Raw genomic sequence first — 22,035 nt, 5'->3', positions numbered from 1 at the left:
CTTTAAAATAGTCGAGAACGATTGATGCATGTTTTTTCCCAGAAGTGATTTTTTTCCCCTAGTGATTCAGAATCTATAAATGTGATAAATATTGACTTACTAGGCTCCCAACAGATGGAATGAAACATGTAGTAAAACAAAAGCAATACACTTGTGCTTTAGGCATGAAATGAGTGAGAGATTAAGCTGAGGCTTCCGTGTATTATTAAGAGGAAACAAAGTGGATAATATTAATGTTTATGCACAATTGCATGCCATTTGCAGCAAATAAATATGGCAAACTCGAAAAAGAAGGAAAGAAATAAAAAGACCCAACCATTCTTTTTTCCCAGGGCAATTATTCCCTTTAATTTTTTTGAAAATTAAAGGAAAAATTTTTTTAATTACTGAAAAATAATAATTAAAAAGTTTCTATTCTTCTTAAGTTTTCTGACCACTCCTTTTGATTGCATGTTTTCAATTATACACTGACTGCACATTTATTTCAAAAGAAAATTATGATTTGGCTTGTCTAACAGTGCTAAGAAAGAATACTAATACAGTAAAATACTGACTTGAATTCCCCAGCACTTACTTAAACACCTCCAAGACAGGATGGCATTTTTCCTGAAGGTAAAAGGTACAAAGCAATGAAAATTCAAATTGTAGAAGAACTATTTCATAACTATGACATGATATTGTCATACTAACACACAGGTGAATTTCCTCTATAAAAAAAAAATCTTTGGAAAGAATTTTTAGCTGAAATATGGGCCAAAATGGCAAGTTTTCCTTGAAAGCACTAGATGAAATAATATTATATATATATAGTTATATATATATAATGTAAAAATCCATTTATCAATGTTTTGGTTTTGGTTGTTACCTTTTGTTGCAATGATATAATGCTCTCTAGAGCCAGTGGAAAGAAGCAAAGATCAAAGAACTAAATTCTTACATGTCAGGTTTTCCAAACCATCATCACTGCAACAAAATAATTTGTCAAATTGTCAAAATTTACAGGCATCCCATACACGGGAAATTTTGACCGAGTTTGTGCCTTCACACAGTGCTAATCTCACTCCCGGAGCTGTAAACATGATGGCCGAAGTGACAGCCTGGCTACAAATCCGTCTGGCAGCTTCATTAGACATCTCTCGCCTGACTGATTAAACTGCATTTAAGACCCACTTTTATTTTTTCAAGCCTTTTGTTTAAATTAAAAGGTCGTGTTTTCAAGCAAATGATCTGCTGCTCCCTTCCATCCAGGACCATAATACAGTTACATTATTACTAGTGTTACCCAAAGGAGAGTGAGTCAGATGCCTTGCACACCAGCCAGGGGCTCCTGCCCTGGGGACAGCCGGGACACTGGGGAGGGGGACTGTTTATTTATTTGCAGAAGAACCTAGTGAGGAGGCCTGGCTGGGGGACATTGAAGTTGTCATCAAAGTCCCAATGGCCACCTAATGGGAAAATTTGGTTCAATATTAAGGACATACCAGCAATTTCAACAGTGATCCTTTAAAATTGTAGCAGTAACTTTTTCTTGAAGTAGATGCCTTTTCATAAATCTTGATATTTTATCACTGTCCATGCTTAAAAAAACAACTAAAAAGTTCTAAAAAGAACCCAGATTGCTACATCAAGAAAATGTAATGGAAACACATGCTACACTGTAAACAATATTTGCTAACTTTCGCTGTAATGTATCAGGAGGTTCATATTATGAATAAAACAGAGGGCAGCTCCATGCTCCAGAGTCCCTATTGCAGGCATTCAAGCCAGACAGGGAAAAATGCAGGAAACTTCACTGACTCTTTCCTGTGGTTTTTCTGTTGGTGTGTGTGGCAAATACAGAAGAGGCATCTGAGAAATAAACCACTCCTGAGCTGTTTTAACTTCATGGGCAACCACTGAAGACTGTTTCCCACACATTTCACAGCAGGCGCAAGAGCAAGAATATGGGCCAGGCGCAGTGGCTTACACCTGTAATCCCAGCACTTTGGGAGTCCGAGGTGGGTGAGATCAAGAGTTCGAGACCAGCTTGGCCAACATGGTGAAACCCCTCTCTACTAAGAAGACAAAAATTAGCCGGCGTGGTGGCGCATGACTGTAATCCCAGCTACTCGGGAGGCTGAGGCAGGAGAGTCGCTTGAACCCTGGAGGCGGAGGTTGCAGTGAGCCGAGATCGCGCCACTGCACTCCAGCCTGGGTGACAGAGCAAGACTCCTTCTTGGAAAAAAAAGAAAAAAAAAAAGAACAAGAATCTAAAAACCAATGACTGTGGTTCCAGGGAAATCTGCCTAAATACAAGAGAGGGAGAAACTATTTGCTTGCAGCCTTGTTTGTGCCTTTGCCTCGCAGGGTTTGTCCTGTTTATAATGTTTGTCTTTACTTGGTAATGTATTTACCATGCCTCAGTGTGAGACCAATGCCTTTGTCATGTGTTGATGAAACAAGCGAGGTCAGGATGCATCTACACAGATAGTGGGATTGATCCTGGAAACTAAAGTCTTATTTCCTAGTGCTGATATTTCTCATTTGTTAGTTATAGAATTTTAAGCTTTTATCTGTTATTAAATTCTATGCAAAATTGATTTTTGGATTAGATTTCGACTCTTTTTATTACGTTTTCAATTACGATTAAATCCTCCATAATCATCAAGGGTTGAGTAGAACTGGTGTTGGCAAACTCCTACTGAGCATCAGTAACTCGGTGTGAACAAGGTTAGTGAACCATATTAAAGGAATAGTATTGCCTTTTCATTTTCATTTCAATGAGATTCAACTTATAATAAATATATTTGCATATTGATACTGCAAATAAAATCCAAAAATTACACACACACACACACACACACACACACGCACACACACACACCAATAACAACACCACATAGACATTTTCACATACTTGGAATGTAAACAATTTCCAAATCTTCAGGAACATTGCTAGACTCTCTATACCAAAAAGCCCAAGTTCTTGAACTGCATTCATGTAAGCCTATTCGAGGGAGACTGCTCCTGATGATGTGTGGGGAGTTTGTACACGGGCACTGATGAGAAAAGAGAATCGACATTGGAACTTTAATTAGTAACTTTTCCAATGCTCATTTCATTTCTTTAATTTGATGTTGAACAATAAAACAAGATAAAAAACCTGCTAATAGAAAATGAAATTTGGTTCAAGTTATCAAGTTGTTAAATCTGAATAGTATAAATAAATTTAAATACACTATTTTAAAAAATGATTCTGGCACCTGAAAGTTAAATTAATAATGAAAATATATTCTTTGAAAGATACAGAATTTCAAAATATAGTAATCTCATTGCAAATTTCATTAATTGAAAAATTAGCGTTTCCCAGCAAGCTCTTAAAAAAACACATCTCCATAGAAGGTATTTTAACATATACACTAACTTAGGATATCTTGAGATGTTACATGAGTATGTCCCTATTAGTTTTAAGCAGCACAAGCTAAACCTTAAAATTGATTTTAAATTGCTTAAATAAGGAAATATGTAAGGTGTTCCTGTACCTAAGGTAAGAATTTATTATGTTGGTTGTTGTTATTGAGTTATTTGAGTAGTTTTTAGATAACTATCTGACCACTAATGATCAAAGTCATTGATATTCTGCAACTTCTATTCCTGATCCAATACTTCAATAAGCCAGTCATTACCTATCTAAAGCAAATAAATAAATAAATGAAAGCAAATAACTTCAATTTTTTCAGATATCAAAAGCTTAATTAAAATTAAGTTAATGTCAACAATTTTAGATGCAAAAATATTCCCCAAAATGAGTGTCAAATTGACCGGGAGAAGGGGAGATATTTTGCTAGCCTTTCCTATGTTTTTACTCTGAAAAAGAGAAGCTATTTTTCCATTTGAAAATCTCTACCAAGTGGGTCAAATCCAAATAACTAGCAATTTGTTCCATTCATTAATCATGTAAGCTCTAAAGATGTGTTTTTGAAAAAAGTATATTAATATTGATGGACACATTTGGCAAAGCAAGATCAGCTATATACAAAAGCCATTTTAAACAGCCTCTTTAATAAGGTGGGAGACGAAAAATACCAGCACACAAGAGTATGTGTTTAATTAGGAGGTACACTGTATTTAGGAACATTCTAATGAATACTAAATGATGTTTTATTTCCTGTGTCTTAGACACAAAGCCAAATAATCAAGAATCAAAGCAACTCTAAGTATTAGGTAACAATCAGTAAACTTGGGCAAGATTCTTTTTCCCTCTCAAGTTTAATTGGCTCATTGTTCCCAGGAACTATAAACCATGGGGTTGGTGGCAGTGCCGAAGTTTACTTCTATAAAGGAAGATTAACATATTCTGGAACTTTACACTAATCCTTGTTTTGAGTTAACTCAAGCAGATTGGATTAGTAATTCTTACCTACCACCCACTAGAAGGGACCCCAGCCTCTTTTCTTTGACAACCAGTGGTATTGTACACCTTCTGTGCATTATCTCCCACTGAAAACATTCTCCAGGAAGAAACTGTGTTAAAGGAGAAAGAAATTGTTTTACATGAGGGGGGCAAGAACCAGGCTTCTCAAAGCTGAAGCGGGTTGTTTGTCTATTATCAGCTTGGTGCACATTTGGTTAATTCAGGCAGTGGTGGGTATTCTGAGAAGTTCATTAAACATTTCCTCATCAGTGAATTGGCTTTTCTCTTCTCCTCATTTGGGGAGGGCTGCTGCCGAGAGGCAAGAGAAAACCCTCCTCCCTTCAAGCCCTCCTAGAACCATTTCTGGCTCCTTTCTTTTCCTTGGATTCTCTCAACTCTCAGACATGAACCAGAAGTAAACTGAACAATTCTCTAGGGAAATGATTATTTAGCCCTGTTCTTATTAATACAATTACCTTATATTCCTATTGATGTGAAGTCGTTATAGAAAGAATACAAACAAACAAAAAAATCAAGTTCTGCCGAGATGTCTTTGGCCTGTAGGTTCAGATCCCCACAGGCCTATATCTGTTGGCAAGTGCCTGAAGAATTTTGATTTTGCATTTTTGAATAAATGGCTTAACATCCCTTTTTATTCCTATCTTTAGCTTTCTAACAATCTTAAACTGCGACCACTATTCATGATCGACCTCCGTTCTGTAAAGAACAAAACCATAGAAATCCACTGCTGTCCTCGTTTTCGTGGTAGCTTTTGCCACAGAGCAGCCAGCTGGCCCTTTTGTAATGCTAGGACATAGTCAATCACTGTTTTAATATTAAACATCATTAGAAGCAGGTAAAATATTTCATTTTTTGTTCTATGAGTGAAAAGTCTAAATATGAATTCTTGTTTTACTTCAAATAACCAATATAATGTATTTGAAGCAGAATTGCCAAGAAGTTGATTTTAAAAATTAAACTGATACTTCAAATTACTTTACCCCATTCCTTTACATGAATTCCAGCCAAGTGAGAACCGCTGCCTACTAACTATTAAATAGGGAATAATGATCTATGATTTTGAGGAATTTGAAAGAGATAAAGAGAGAGATAATTACTTAGCATCCACTTGGAGCCAACCACTAGCTTAAGCAATTTATATATAATTTTGTGTGAAATAGACGTTAGTTTTCCCATTACACAGATGCAGAATCTGAAAGGTTAGTGTCCCCAGAACAATATAGTAAGCATGAGGATTTGAACCCAGGTTGATGGGACTGTAATAACTCATATTGTTTTTGTACCAAATATCTTATATTTCATATGATATCATTTTGAGAGCTGTAAGTTCATAAGTTAAGAACAATGGTTAGTATACAAATGAACTTGACTAACATTCTGGCCACCCAGCAGATGACTCTGGCCGAAGGAATGAGAGAAAGGAGAGGCAGGACTGAGAGGTTTCAGCAAGACCCTCACCTAGAAGGGCAGGCCTAGGTAGCACTTGAAACAGCCTTAACAGCCAAGGTCACCTATGGTAATGCATACCTAGAAATGTTATAAAGAGATCTCCCAATGTGGATGTGAGGACTTCAAGAAGGAACATCACCTGCTTCTAAATTGTGCTTCCTCATCTTTTCCTTCCCCGAACCTTCCCAACACTGTTCAATCTCAGTCAGGAAACCAGCCCAGCAAACCTCCTGGCCCTTAAAGGAAAGTCACAAAGAAGTCAGAGCCCAAAGCCCAGACTCCCTCCGCACAACTCTGTTTGCCTCTTACTACTGCCTTAATCCCGTTTTCACCGGCTCAGAAATCTTGATCCAATGACACTCTTTCCATCCCTCCCTCTCTCCAGGCCCTCTGTGGTCTTCTACCATAATGACAAACAGTTACCGTCGCTGTTGGGTGAATACACACTTACACACACACATTACTGTCAGCAGAACTCTAGCCTTCCTTAAAGAAATGCCTTCCAAACAACCCTGGGCAGGATATAGACATTTCTGTGCAAGGTAAAAGGAGTGAATACATTCTAATCTTTCCTCAGGCATCATGCACAGCGAAAGGAGTGGGAGAAAGCAAGTGTTACCTTTCTTTTATTTTCTTTTTCATTACCTCCTATGTGTTAGCCAGGGATGACAAATAGGTTTCCACCAGGCGGTCATCCCCAGCAAGTGGCAACATCCATGGAAGCCTCCTGTGGCAGAGGGTAAGCCTCTGCTCATCCTCAGTTGCACAGTGCCACAGCGACCTCCTCCCCGCCCACCGCCCCACAGCACGCCAGCAGTCTGCAGGAGGAAGGAGCACTGGCTTAGTTCTACTGGCAAAGACAGGCTAGGTTTCAGAATGTCCTTTCCATACTACATTTCAAAACTTCAGCTCCGTTTAAAAAACTTTGTTGTTTGTCTTAGTCCTTTCTTAGTCCACGAAAGGACTAAGATGTTTTCCTAATAATTTTTTTTGGTCCCTGTTCATGGAGACAATTATCTAACATTGCAACCAAACAAATTTTCTTTCTTTTTACTATCCTGTAAATGTTGAAGTCTATAGAATATTCCTTTAACATGCATCAGATTTCCCAATCTGTTAGTCAAGATTTGTTGGGTGCTAGTGAAAGACAAGCAAGTCAAGCTAGTGTAAGCCTTAAAAGGTATTTGATCTGCTCTCTTAAGTGAGAAGTCCAACTTCTCATTTAAGTAATTTCAGGCACAGCTAAATTCAGGAGCAAATGTCATTTAAATTCTGTCTCTCAGATTTACCTTCGACTATATGTGAGCCCCATTCATTCTGCTTTGCAAATGTCCTTCCTTAAAGGGCCTGGGGAAGATGGCTGGCAGAAGTTCCCAAACACACACACATACATGTTCACACGCTAAATAGGGAAGAAATACTAGAATTGCCAAAAGACATGCCATATTTCATTCATTCTAGAACTTCTTCCTACTTTTCTTCCTATTTCTCCTTCTTTTCTTTTTTCCTTCCTTCCATCCTTTCTTTTCTTTAATTTTTTCAGCATTTAGCATCTCTGCAATCAGAATATATCTTAAACTTGCTGTCACCAGATGGCACTTGAGACACTACTCAAACATGTTCTCTACCCGAACACATTGTCTTTACCTGAACATGTTCCGCTGAACTTGCAGAATGGATGTCAGTGGCTTAGGAAAAAGCCCCAGAGACTGAAATACTCTTTTCAGAAATACTTCATCACTGATAATCTTGATGAGAATATTGGGTGGAAAAACATGTGTAACAACAACTGCAAGTCCAAAAATAATTCAGAATTGAACACTGCCTGTAAAGAAGTATTAGAAGTACCATTAGTTTTGCTTACATTTTATTTTTACTTAAACACAAGGGTAAGATATTATAGAAATTGGTGTCACTATAAGTCTAAAAGAGCACTTTCAGTAAATATAAAATAAAATTTCATAACGATGCATCTTAGCACAAATGAAGCAAGTGATGTCTACAAATCCATATCTATTTTCTGTTCACTAGAACAGAATTGTAGACAAGTCCCAATTCTGAGCTGACAGAAGTATTGTTTTATGTCATTATAATACTATTTATGATCTTCATTTCATTTTATCTACACATGAAATTGTGGGTAAGGAGATAATAGAGTTTCCTAAGGATGGTATAGTGGAAAGCATGCAGACCTAAGAGAAAGAACCCAAGATTCTTGAGTTCCAAGCCTAACTCTAGCTGGAAATCATAGGGAATTCACTTAACATATCTGGGCTTTACCTAACCTTACCTGTAACAGAAATTGAATAATCACTAAGATCTCATCTGGTTATAATATTTTTAAAACTAACAATGTAATATACTTATTATAAAAACCTAGTGTTCTTATTCTAGAATTCCATGAATTATTTTAGAATGCATTAAGTATAACTGTATCATACAGAAAGTGTAATAATTCATGTTATCCCAAAACATTAAAAGTGTGTTAAAGCTAGCAACACCCATGATCTTTCCTAAATACATCAAAGTAGCACAAAATATCAGGCTAAACATTATTCAACATTTCTTTTTTATCTGTCCGTGCTAAACACACTGAAATATCCAGTGTGTTAATGAGTTTAACATTATTGGGTCACATCAGGAAACACTGACTCCTGACTCTAGGTTATTCGTTCAGTAGGTTGATTTTTGTCTGAACAGAAAAGAGTCAGTCAATTTCTTAATTTCTTCCCAAAGAAGCAAGAGAAGGAAGTGGTTACCCAGGAAGCAGACCAGACCAAAAGTGTCCCACAGCTAAAAATCAGAATTCAAAGGAAAAACAGCTTGATGTTCAAAATTATGCAAAAATAGAAGCTGAAGTTTCTGTTAGAGCACAATGCAGACTAAGTATTCAGCCTATAAAAGTCTCCCAAGCCAAGAAACAAAAGAAGAAAATACCCGATAAACAGCAATAACAGCAGCTCTAACGGCCTGGGTGTCAGCTCCTGTATGGAATATCAAGGCAATCATTCTTAATTTCATTCTAGTTTTCTCTCACTCGTTTCTTCTCATCACATCTGCAGAGAAACCCCATGCTGTTTATGCCTCTGATTTCTGCATAACATATAAATAGTAAGAAGCAGAAAAGGGAAGAAAACCAAAAACCTTCACTAAGCTCCGGAAGTCCAGTATTTGCTAAATGTATAACAGAGCCTCCTTAGCAGTTTCTTTTGGTGAGGAAATGGACACAGTTAAAAAGTTGTCCAGGGCTAAAAAAGGAGTAAGTATCTAGAGGAAGAATGAGTCTCAGATTCCTGAGCCATTGATTAAATGCAAAATTGAGCTTTCATTTCAACAATGACTGCATCAGGACTTTCACTAGCACAAGATAATTTTGGTATAGACATAAGAAAAATTTTTCTAATATGAATATGTAAGATGGTAGAGTGTGCTACAGAGGGAGAAAAAGCAACCTCTGCCTTTTCAGAAGTATCAGCTAATATATTCATTCCATAGAACCACTGCTGATGTGGTACCCTTTTAATACTTTTAGACATGGAAGTATTTTATTCCCACTCATCTCCCAGACTGCTTCTTTCTAGTTTCCTTCAATAACTCTTACTTCCTCTTATTGTTCTGACATGCCCCTGTGTCCCAAAGTACTTTGTCTATGTTACTTCCAAACTGTGCCCCAAACTAAACATAACACTCCAAGAGTGGTCTGACCAAGAAAAAAGAGAATAGCTCCAGTTGGCTCCCTTTTTATCTGCACTAAAGTATTAATGCAACCAGTACTTCCTTTGTTGTTCATTTTATTGCTAACCTTTACTTCATTTTGATATCAATACAAATACATGAAACACTCACGTGCTATTATGTCACAATTTCCCCAGCCTATACTTGATGTTATTTTTTGGACCCAAGTACAGGACTTTACATTTTTCTTATTAAATTCCTTCTTGTTAGATTTGGCCCATTGAGATATTTTAAAATTCTGATTCTGCTATCCAGCAGATAGCTTTTCCAATGAGCTGCAGGCCATTTGCAAATGTGATTAGCATCCCAGCTACATCATCATCCAAGTTATTGATAAAAATGGTAAGAGCAGACAAGAGAGCCTGGCAACACTGGAGTCTAAACCTCCCTCCAGGGTGACATTCATGTTAGTGCCTGTGTCAGTCGAGGTCCAACCAGGAAAACAGAAACCACCCTGAGCATTTAAAACAGAGAGAATTTAATACAGGGGAGCTGTTTCACAGAAAATGGAAGATCTGAGAAGCCAACTAGGGAATGATAAGGCAACCCAGAAAGCAGCAAGAGAGGGAAGCCACTGTCGCTCATAGGCTGGCATAACCAAGTGAGTAATGTTAGATGAACCCATCAGCAAAAGGTCAGAGCCAAGCAGGAGATGCAGCTGTGCTAGACTTCCCCCTGTTCGCCTAACTTAGCTGGAAGCTGCAGATGAAGGAGCTTGGGAAACACAGCCTGCTTAGGTCAGCCCCAGAGATAAAGAGCAGAGGAGCAGAAGGATAAGAAGCGGATTTGAGTTCACACACACCCAGGATTGCTATAGCCCTTTTTGGGCAGGGTTGTTTAATCAGTTACTAATGGATTGTTCTTGAATCCAAGATGATTTCTCCATCTTGTTTGTAAGAAAATAAGGAAAGAATTTCTTAGGTGTCCTGGTGAAGCCCAATTCCATAATATTGACCTTATTTAACTTAATCTAGCAGACTGATAGTCCTACTAAATGAAGAAATAAGACTACTCTATAATAACTAAGTTTTAGTGATTCTTTGCTTTCTCATTTAAATCTACACAAATTATTATTTTACATGCGCAGGTTAGCAAACTATAGCCTGTAGGCCGAATCTAGCTCATCATTGATAAAGTTCATTGAACACAGACATATTCATTTCTACATTGTCTATGGCTGCTTTCATACTATAAAGGCAGAGTTGAATCACTGTGAAAGAGACCATATGGCCTACAAGGCCCAAAATATCTACTATCTGATCCTTTACAGAAAAAGCCAACCCTTGGTCTATACTTTGCAGACTCCATCTGCTTCTATCTTTTAAACAGCAGACATTTCTCATCTCTACTCTTTTTGCCCCTCTCTTGTTTTCTATTCTACCTCTATCATGATCAATCGTGTTTGTTATGGACTGAATATTTGTGTCCCTCCAAAATTCATATGTTAAAATCCTAACCCCCAATGTAATGGTATTGGGAGCTGAGGCTTTTGAGGGGTGATTAGATCATGAAGGCAGAGCCCTCATAAATGAGATTAGTGCCTTTATAAGAGGGGACATGAGAGAGTTTGCTTCTTCTCTGTCTCCCTCCCCTCTGTGAGGATACAAGAAGATGAACATCTGCAATCGGGAAAGAGGCTTTTACCAAGAACCTGATCATGCTGACACTCTGATCTTGGACTTTAAGCCTCTACAACTATGAGAAAAAGAGATGCTTGTTGTTTAAGCCATCTAGTTTATGATAATTTGTTATAGCTGCCCAAACTGACTAAGGCAGTGGTTGATTAATATTGTTTGCTCTTTTTCCCTGGGAGACCTGAAAATGTTCCCACAATGGCCTGCAAAGGCCTACACAAACAGGTCCCTCATTACTTCTTTAACCTCATTACCAACCCCTTACACTTCATCACTCCTGTTAGATTCCAGCTTGTTTGGGTTGGTCCATTGAGATGTTTGTAGGTTCTGATTCTCTTTCCTGCTAACTCGTAGGACATAGCAGGCACAACCCACTGCAGGGTCTTTGCACTTAGTGTTTTCTTTGCCTGGCGAGCTCTTGTCCCAGATATCTACATTAACAGCTCCCATACTCCTTTGCTGAAGTGGCACTTCTCAGTGAGCTTTTTCCTGACTTTCCTATTCAAAATTGCCATCACCATTGTTTTCCCTGTACCATTCACTCAAAACCTTCTCTGCTTTACTCTTCTCCAAAGCACTTGTCACCTTCTGACACAATTATTTGCTTATTTTCTGCTCTTTCTCCAAATCCCACTAGAATGTAAACTCCAGGGGGACAGGGTTTTCGTCTTGTTCGTTAATGAATGTATCTCCAGCACCTAGAACAATGTGAGGCAAATAATAGGCATGCAATATATATATATATATATATATATATATATATATTTTTTTTTTTTTTAATGAATGAAGGTCAAGACACTAACTCATTTAGGACAACTGGCTACTCTCTTGTCATCTCTTCACTCATCTCGGGTTCGCTTGACTGTCATCTTCTGCAAGCAGGGAGAGCAGGTAAAGAATTATGCCTGCAATTGGATCAGCAAAGAGAAAACTTCAATATGGCAAGAAAAAGAGTGAATCATTAAGGTTCTATTGGAATTTGCATACAAGTTAATCACCAAGGAGTCTTTAGTCAACCTTTTCAAAGCTGACATTAAAGCATCTTGAAAGAGCCATGTCTGGAGACTCTAGGTAACAACTCTATTTTTCAATTGCTGTTCTACTTGTCCGTCCCCTGCCCCAACCCATGGCTCTCCATTAATAAAGCTGCTATAACTTAACCCTACGTTAGTATAACCAGCATATCTGAGGAGCTCTGAAAATTTTATTACAGTCCATTGTGCCACAGAAAGCCTTTCCAGCACCTAAGGAGGAAATGATGTTTATTCACATCTATTCCTTTCTCTTTTCTCAATTCATGAAGAGGTCTTGGCATGACAAGAATCAAAAAACCCCAAACTCCTCACACGCAGTAAGTCTTGTCATGGGTCTGATGAAATGTGACTGGTCTAAATCAATTTGATTGGGCAAACTATTTTTCTTTCACTGTCAGCCAATATCAGGGGCTTCAGGGCTGTTTTATTGATCAAGTTGACTTTTTAACATTTTGAAATCTGCATAACTACTCAGTATTGCATTTTTTTTTTCAGTGTGAAGTTTTTTCCTGGACATCTTGAATCTAAACCTTTAGCACAATTGAGATTTTTGCACATCCTTAAACTTGGCATTTTATTTATTTGTCTTAAATAAGCCTTTACTTTTAGAATATCACTTTATTCTAACACTTGCCTGTCCTTACTGTTGTTAAGTTTGTAGATCTTTCTCATTTTTGAATTTTAAAATTATATCTTTTTATATTACTATATTGAAACACTTTACAAGTATTCAGACAGTTAAAACGTTAAGATCTGTAAGATAATGTCATTGTTATTCTAAAATTAAACAGGAAAGTATTCTGCCAAAGAGCCTTTGTTCTGAGTCTCTGGGAAGATGAGAAGCTCACAAAAGTAACTATTAAATGATCTAAGCTATTTCCAGCCATTCTTTAGTTTCAAACCACAGTGCTGATTATTTTTAAATATTTTTATAGTTAATAAAAATATTATTAAAGGTAAGGTTTCATTGTACTTCTAGGGCTAACCCAAAACTGTTTCAAATGACCTTTATTTTATTATTTCACAACGGCCTTTTGTTCTGGGTTTTTCCATCTGTTTGCTAAGCATTTTTCAATGGAAGTCTCAATTAGAAGAAAAAAGGGAGGGGGGGACAATCATTTAATTCAAAAATTAATTCGGAGATCAGGCAACTGACTTAGGCTCATGCCAGCAACTTAAGGCTTTTCAGCTTTGGCCACATGATCCAAAGGAACTGAGCAACAACTGTCTAGCTGCTTTAATCCTCCTTAATTTGAGTGCAAAGAAACTCACATGTGTTTCTAAGAACATTTTTGTAGTACAAGAAGTCCATTTCTGGGGGACACCGTCTAATGCCCTTGTTTTGCTGATCTCACTGTACTCTAAATTAATTTTTAAACCGCACATAAGCAGAGAGTGAGGTGGGGTTGGGAGTGGGGAGTCGCTAAAAGCAAGGCTGTGTGCCGTGTTGTTAAAACAACTACTGAAGGAGGCTTCAAAGACTTTCTTCATACCATGACATGAGTTTTCTTTATGTTGTGATAAAGCTGGGCCCAGTCATGAGAAAGACAAAAGTACGTACTGCTCCCCCTAACTTATCTCCAAGAAGCTGGTGAAAGGCGCGGAAGAACACAGCCTGGCAGGCTGCTTCTCTTCCTTTGTTTGGAACCCTCTGGGTTCACTGGCATTTAGGGGAACTTAATTAAAATCCATGGATAATTTTCCAGGAAGTAGATTAAACCTTTATGGTGAATGCATTCTGTTAAGAGACTTTAATTCTCTCTGACTTGTTTAACTTGGGAGGGGAAAAGCCTAAAGATAGAAAACTGGTGTGTTTTCTATGCATTTTAAGTCTGCAGAGATGATGGGCAACTGAATTCTCAGCACTTTTTATCTGGGGTTTCCTTATCAAAATGGAAAGTCAGAAAACTAGATGGGGCTGGACCTTGCTGGACAAAATTGCGGAGCAGGTGTTTCTGTCTCCAGTGCTCTCTGTTTCTGCTTTCTTCAGCTTTCTTCCCCTTTGGTTCCCATCTCCAGCTCTTCAAAGAACCTCCCTCTCTATGCAAAAATCCTCCCTCCTCATTCACCCACTCATAGCGAAACTTACTCTCAAGAAAGAGTTGGATCAAACCATTCAAACCAAGGAGTAAACAATAATTAATGTATACTGTCTCTTGCTTTCTGCCAGTCACCTGTCTAAGCACTATACATGGATTGTCATTTGATTCTCACAGGAACCTTATAAGGTAGGCATTATTCTTATGCATATTTTAAGGACCAGGACTGAGATTTGCCAGAATTCACACAAGGATTCCAACCCAGGAAGTCTTATCAAAAAAACTTGTTCTCTTAATCATACAACTCTATAATTATGCCTTAGTGTATGGATATTAGATGGCTGTTAACACTTAATGGTTTGCTTCTGCCAGAGTGGTTGCATTTGACTAGGGAACACAGCCTTAAACAAAAGTGAGAAGCTGTAATTGTGTATGTTTCTAATCTGTGGAGCCTACCTGAGGCCCCCAAAACCCAGTCCTGGAAGCAGTTGCCATTGGCCTTCATGTACACTAATGAGTCAATTTGGAGATGGAATTAAATAATATTCATAAACCTATAACACAGAGTTGGTAAGAGTTAAGATATTCAGGGAATCCCAGTCCTCTTGGTTATATGAATCTTCAGTCATGTAATCCAACTTCTTACCCAAGCAGGATGTTTCTTTCCGAATCCTTGAAAGATAGTCTTTAAGCCTCTTACTTCCAACGCCAGAGAGCTCATTGTATGCCTCAGCTGACTGATCTTCACTAATTGTTAAAATGTTCTTATTCATACTGAATGCAAACCTGCCTTCCCTGTAAGTCTCATCTGCATGGAGGGTAAGACAAACAGGAGAGCTGCTTTCCTCCGCGGTCCTCAGAACTTCCCAAATAAAATGATACCCTCAAAGGCACTATCATGAATGAGAGGGAACACAAGTTGACTCAGGATTAAAAACCCCAAGAGGCCAGCCCCACTAGCAGCAGCTCTGAGGATGAAATTTTTACCAAATTTTACCATTTTCCACAGCAATTACATAGTTAGGGAGCCTAATTCTGGGGGCTAGTCCTTTAATCTCCCCAAACCACCTGACATCCATTCTCCCTCCCATTCCTCAATCCACAGCCTAAATCATGTGACCTTGACAGCATCTTCCCCTGTTATCTACCCCTCCCTGATCCTGGCTTCTAACAATGACTCAAAAAAACAGAGCAAAGTGGGATTCACGTGTCGAGTGCTGTGGTGTGTACATTTTGATAATGATGACCTGATTTCACAGGCCCAAATGATTTGAGGCTTTCAATATGTGATTATTTTCAGAACCCATGGCTGTATTTAAAAAAAAAATGTTAGCCACTCTGATGAAAACAAACAGCAAATCAATAAGAAACTGCCTTTAACAAGCAGATTGTGAGGTCAGGAGTTCGAGACCAGCCTGGCCAATATGGTGAAACCCCATCTGTACTAAAAATACAAAAATGTGCCTAACGTGAAACTTAGCCAGGCATGGTGGCGTGCACCCATAGTCCCAGCTACTCGGGAGGCTGAGGCAGAAGAATAGTTTGAACCTGGGAGGTGGAGGTTGCAGTGAGCCAAGACTGTGCCACTGCACTCCAGCCTGGGCAACAGAGTGAGAATCTGTCCAAAAAGAAAAAAAAAGAAAAAAGAGAAAGAAACTGCCTTTAAGATATGGATAAGGAAAAGGAACATTCTATGAATGAGATATCTGCCCAAAAAAGCAAGTTTAGTGTGCTTCAAGTTTGATAAGCTAATTTCTGGAAACTAGGCAGATTCATTAAGGGAGGAAGGTTTCCTTCCTCCTGAAACTGTCATTATGAAAGGCTGAGAGGACAAGAGGGACTCACCACTTGGCCTCCAAACTCAGACCCAGGGTTTTTCCTAGTCCAAGAGGTAGCCCTGGCACTGGGCCAGGTATTCAGCCTTATGTAAAAACTCAGCTGATGAAGAAGTGCCACTCAAGTAATTAAAACAGGATAGGAGAAGAGACAGGAAGGGCTGGATTCTCTCCAGTGTTGATGACAGCCAAGTTCTGGGCCGTTGCCTAAAATGGCTATCCCAAGGAAAAATCAGTAAAAATTTCCAATATTTTGTGAATATATTTTGGGTATGCTGAGGAGAGATTAAATCAGAAGGTTTGATACTTTTTTTATTATTATTTCAATTTTGAATCTTGATGTTTTACCCATTTTTTAAATGATTGGATAGCAGAAGTAATCAGCACATAGATCTTAAGTTATCCAAGCTAAAGGTCATAGTGTGTTAGAAAAAGCAATGATTAGGAGTTAGAAGGCAGCTTTCAAGTCTCAACTCCAACACAATTAGCTGCAATCTTGAGGAAGTCACTTAAGCCTATGAACTTCTATGAGAGAAGGACTTCAAGACCTCTTACATGTCTTCTAATTTAGTTTTGCCATGCCACGTAACAGTTTGCACTAGAAGATTTATCTATTTAGGTCGGGCGTGGTGACTCATGCCTGTAATCCCAGCATTTTGGGAGGCCGAGGCAGGCAGATCACCTGAGCTCAGGAGTTTGAGACCAACCTGAGCAACATGGTAAAACCCCATCTCTACTAAAAATACAAAAATAGCCGGGCATTGTGGTGCACACCTATAATCCTGGCTACTCAGGAGGCTGAGGCAGGAGAATCGCTTGAACCTGGGAGGCAGAGGTTGCAGCAAGCCAAGATTGCGAGATTGCGCCACTGCTCTCCAAACCTGGGGGGCAGAGCAAGACACTGTTAAAAAAATATATATATCTATTTATATATCCATACCTATATCTATTTGACTCTCTGTAAAGTGGTACAGTGTAGTCTCAGTTTCACTGTGTTTCCAGGCACAGCCAGCAAAGGACTTTAAAACTAAAGTGTCAGTGTTGGAGGGAAGGCAGAAATGTATGAATGACCTACTGAATGGTAGGTCTTAAAATAACTGAAGAGGCTGGAAGAGGGACTTAAATTGTAGTGTTGAGGAAAGCTGAAATCAAGTAGGGACTATGTTTAGTTAAGGCAGCGCCCAGCACAATACAGAGTGTCCAGTAGGTGCCCAATAAATGAAAACACTTATAAATTAAGACTTGCAGGTAATAGAACATGCTCCAGTGCAGGGTTAAGTTGCAGGGGGAAACTTCTACAGTCCAAATCCTATCCAATGACTCTGGAAACACAGGGCAAGATAACCACAAAGGACGTTTTTATATTCATACTTTTGACCTAACTCATTTAAGTCAGAAAAGTCAGGAAAAGCAAGAGTGAACACATATAAATAGTCCCAGACTTGCTTTATGGAGACCTCCCGAATAGGGTAGTGTGGCTAGGATGAAAGGTAGTTCAGCAGCACAGGCCAGCCTGGAAGAGGAAGCAGTCACTCCTGCTCTTTTCCTAGCACATGTACACTGGCCAGAGAGGGCAAACACTCAGTAGATGTCATGAGCAGGACCCAACCTGGAGACCGTGATAAAGCGGTCAAAGTTTTGCTTCTGCAGCCAAGTCTCCTCTTTCTGCCATTTCCCCCTGAATTAGACTTGTTTCTGGCAACTCTTTGATTCAGAGATCTGGCAGTGGGAGTTCTGGGGAGTAATCCTTTAGAGTTATTTTTAAAGATGTTCATTAAGACAATGCTACATTCAGCTGGTTATATTTAACTACATATTATGCTGTTAGATTCACAGTTATCCCTCCACACACCCATAATGGTCAAAAATATAGTGAATACCAATGGTTTGGCTTCCAATTCTCTACACCTCTTATCCTGTAAAATGGAAGGATTTCCATAGCCCTTTTGGCATGGAATGTAGTTAATTCCATTTGTGAATAGAGACACCAAATCTGCTCCAAATTTTGGCTCAATTATCACCCGTGTTACAAGATGCCTACCTGCATGCTTTTTCATTTGAGCAGTATTTTTCTGTGCTGTAACCAAGCTTCTTAAGCCAGTTATTAGCTATTGTGCAAGGTAACTGCAGGACAACAAAGAGTTAAGGTGTTATTATCCAAATGCATTCCAGCAACCCAAGAACATCATGTCCTCCTGATTGCTGAGAAACAAAAGCAAAATTCCCCCAAATATTTGAATCTCCCAAATAAAAGAGCAAGATTGAGGAGGAAGACCAGACTGGAAAACAAAAGAGAGAAGGAACCTCCAGGGGGAGGTGGCAGATGGTCCACCAGGTGGACTTTGACAGTCCACAGAACTGGCCAAACTGACTGGTGGACCAGGCAATTTTTAGCAATGATTGCAGTGTGAGCCAGAGTGCACCAGCCATATGGCACAGTGCCAGTCATCACTCCTAGTGACATTCCAACCAGATAAGCAATACATTCATTGCTGGAAGGGGGTTGAGGGGCACCGGGGAGAAAGTGAAGAAGAATAGGCAGGCAAGCGGGATGGAATAGAACATACCCACAACCCGAATCTAACAGGTTCCAACATGTCTGAACAGGTAACTAGTAAGGTGGCTTAACCTTTGTTGTCTGCACACCCGGGAACATTGCCCTCTGAGCAAGATTTGATTTACTCAAAGAAGTAATTAAATCTGGTGGCATAGTGCTAATCAGGATAGCATTCAGCACTCGGAGCTGGAAAATTCTTTCTCTCCTCTTTGTAAATGCCCAAACCCTGGGCATCTTATTATTCAAGTTTCTAATTAAAAAGAAACAGGAACAGTTCAATAACCTGGAGCAATCCATCATGCTCACAACCTAATAAAAGAATGCAGGGTCGCAAAGACACTCTCCCCTCTACCGGCTACTGTAAGACTCCATGGCGAGAAAGCAAGGAGTTGCTTGGTTCTTTACCTCTCTGCTGACTTAACTGTCATATTGCATAGTTGCTGCTAAACTGCACGAAAGGTATTTGTAATCTCATGACGGTGACTGGAAGGGGTTGAAGGACACAAATTAAGTCTCAGAGCAGTACAGATGACTAAGAATGGAAGGTCAGTCAGTTGACTCTTCCCACAATTCCCCAAACAAGGCAATTATTCATGAAGGAAATTTCAAATTATTTTCATTAGACTTGTGTTTTACCAATCTAACCAAAGTGATTAATTAGGGATTAAAATATTTACTCTGCACATGCTGCCTTGGCTCAGCACTAGCATATTTAAGCATTGTGCTAAAAGGGTCAGCTGTTTCCAGTATTGTTTGGAATTCATTTCCTATTTTCCATGTAAAAGGGCACTGACATGCATGTCTATACCATACTTAGGATCTCTCCAGGCACCAAACTGGTGAAACAGGAAGAGGCTACAAAGTTTCCACCCTCTGGCCTCAAATTTCTTCCTTGTTAGAACCAGTGTGTGTCAATGGTCATAGTTTTTCTGTGTCTATGTCTTTGGAACAGGATATTCAGAATGCCTGGGGGCAAACAACAACACCCCTGAGTAATGGCACATATAGGGCATGTTGTACAGTGAGATACACCATGGCATGCATGTGGGAGGGAGACTACTAGAATGGGGAGGGGGTTCTGAGATTTTAAAGGGGCTTTTAGTACTATAGGATTCCATAGAGCAAGATATAAGAATGATTTTCAGTGTTGAGATAGTGGCAGCAAGATTGGTTATTCAAACAGGCCCATGACTCACTTGTTCCAGGGGTGCCCAACAGGACTGGAGCATTTATATGAGTTTCAATTTACTGCCACTTCAGTGAGACTCCAAATGGGACACCAGTACTGGAGTTATGCCTTGTTTACTCATAAGTTTCCAACCTTTTAAGAGATTGCTAAGACTCTGTATGGAAGGGGGTGGGAGAACTGCTTTCTTACACTGCTACTGGACACCTTCACTAAAGGGATGAGACCCACAGGGGTCTGCACCTCTGAGGTTTGCAAAGGGTAGTTAAAATGATGTGGATGATGCTTAGGAATTTTTCATTTTGCATCCTGCCAACAGTGCTAACCATATCTCTTCAGTTGTTCTCTCCTAGCCTTCAGAGATAGAGAAAAAATTATATTTATAATTATATATGCATAGGAATAAGCCAATTAATTATTCTGGAAGCAGAGATGGTGAATACAAGATGGTAAATAAAACCATGAGCCTTGTAGGATATAGTTGAAGAGGAGAATAGTAAGTCCAAGACTGTCTGCAGATACAAGCAGGGCTCAGGATGAGATGGGAGAAGCACTGCCGTGTATCAGGAAAACTACCAAGGTAGGGTGAACTGATGCCAAGGCTGAAAAATGTCCAATAGAGAAGGATGGATCCACAGTATCCCAGGCAGGAGAGAAATCCTGGACAGGTCAGAAGAAGGTATTCATTGACAGAGAGATCGGGAGTTTCAGTGGAGCACTGAGGCCGTGAGCCAGGTTGGCTGGAGACCAAGGAGACAGCTGGTCTAAGAGGTGGATATGGCAGTAGGTACAGCGGCACAGCTCTGTAGTTTATCTAGGAATAATAATAATAACAATGAAAATAATGCATGGGGTGCTTTCCATGAGCCAGGTACTACGTAAGCAATATCTCACTTTGTTTAATCCTCACAACTATCCTATGTCCATTTTATACACAGCTATTAAAAGCCAGAACCAGAATTCAAACCAGATCTGCCATGGAGCAAAGCTTATGCTCTTAATGAGTACAAAACAGTCTTAAGAAGAGAGAAATGGAGGGGGGAGAAAAGGGGTTGGTGGGAGCACTGGTGGGAAGCATTGTGCTACTAGTGAAGCCTTAAGGGATAAGACATGGAGAAATAAGTCCAGGGGCATCTTTCACTCCAGAGCAATAGCATGGTCTACAACAGGGGTCCCCAACCTCCCGATATCGGTCTGTGGCTGATAGCAGGAGGTGAGTGGTGGGTGAACGAGCGAAGCTTCGTCTGTATTTACAGCTGCTCCCCATTGCTCACATTAGTGCCTGAGCTCTGCCTCCCGTCAGATCAGTGGTGGCATTAGGTTCTCATAGGAGCACAAACCCTATTGTGAACTGCACATCAGAGGGAGCTGGGTTGCATGCTCTTTCTGAGAATCTAATGCCTGATGATCTGTCACTGCCTTCTGTCATCCCTGGATGGTACCATCTAGTTGCAGAAAAACAAGCTCAGGGCTTCCACTGATTCTACATTATGGTAAGTTGTAAAATCATTTCATTATATATTACAATGTAATAATAATAGAAATAAGGTGCACAATAAATATAATATGCTTGAATCATTCTCAAATCATCCCTCCCTCCCCCCATCCATGGAAAAACTATCTTCCATGAAACTGGTCCCTGGTGTCCAAAAGGTTGGGGACCTCTGCTTAGAGACTTTAGGGAACACACTTAGGTTGGGAACCAATGGGTTTGGATTCTAATTTCCGCTCAGGTCTTCAAAAGTCTTTTTACTTTAGGAAAGCCATTCAACCTTTGTGCCTTAGATTTTTCATCCATTAAACAAAAGCAATACTGCTTACCTTATCCAATTTATGAGACTATAGTAAGGATGAAATACTGCAAATTAATTCATTAAAATGGTTCACTATATTTGGCAAATGATATGGGGCCAGCACTTTGCCAAACACTTCACGTGCTTTCTTTCCTCTAGCATTCATGATAACCCTATGCCTAGGTACTACCATTGCCATGAGATAAAAGAGAAAAGAAGAAATATTTCATAAAGTTCAAAGAACCACAAGCATGTAAGTTTTTATGATTATGGTTTTATAGGAAGCAGTGGCATCCAGCTTAAAGAGGAGATGGTAAAAAAAAATCTCTGAACCTTCTAGAAAAAGAAAAAGATAGAGG

At 39.3% G+C, this 22,035-nt stretch overlaps 1 long non-coding RNA gene across 4 annotated transcripts in view; it reads right to left on the bottom strand.

Annotated features, from left to right (window-relative positions):
• The window catches only part of LOC129487848 (uncharacterized), a 48,938-nt gene that overhangs the window by 722 nt on the left and 26,181 nt on the right, over positions 1-22,035 (bottom strand). For 3 of the 4 annotated variants that reach the window (XR_008659483.1, XR_008659482.1, XR_008659484.1), the window contains exons 5-7: positions 7,511-7,688; positions 2,897-3,038; positions 575-606 (exon numbers count right to left, since the gene is read on the bottom strand). This is a non-coding gene — a long non-coding RNA (uncharacterized lncRNA). The remainder of the gene's footprint in view (positions 1-574; positions 607-2,896; positions 3,039-7,510; positions 7,689-22,035) is intronic. The other variant, XR_010122290.1, reaches the window with a different exon arrangement.

Source organism: Symphalangus syndactylus, chromosome 8, assembly GCF_028878055.3.
Source record: "Symphalangus syndactylus isolate Jambi chromosome 8, NHGRI_mSymSyn1-v2.1_pri, whole genome shotgun sequence".
NCBI classification, from domain to species: domain Eukaryota; kingdom Metazoa; phylum Chordata; class Mammalia; order Primates; family Hylobatidae; genus Symphalangus; species Symphalangus syndactylus.
Note: the sequence above shows the minus strand (reverse complement) of the source record. Positions and strands in the feature narration are given on the sequence as shown.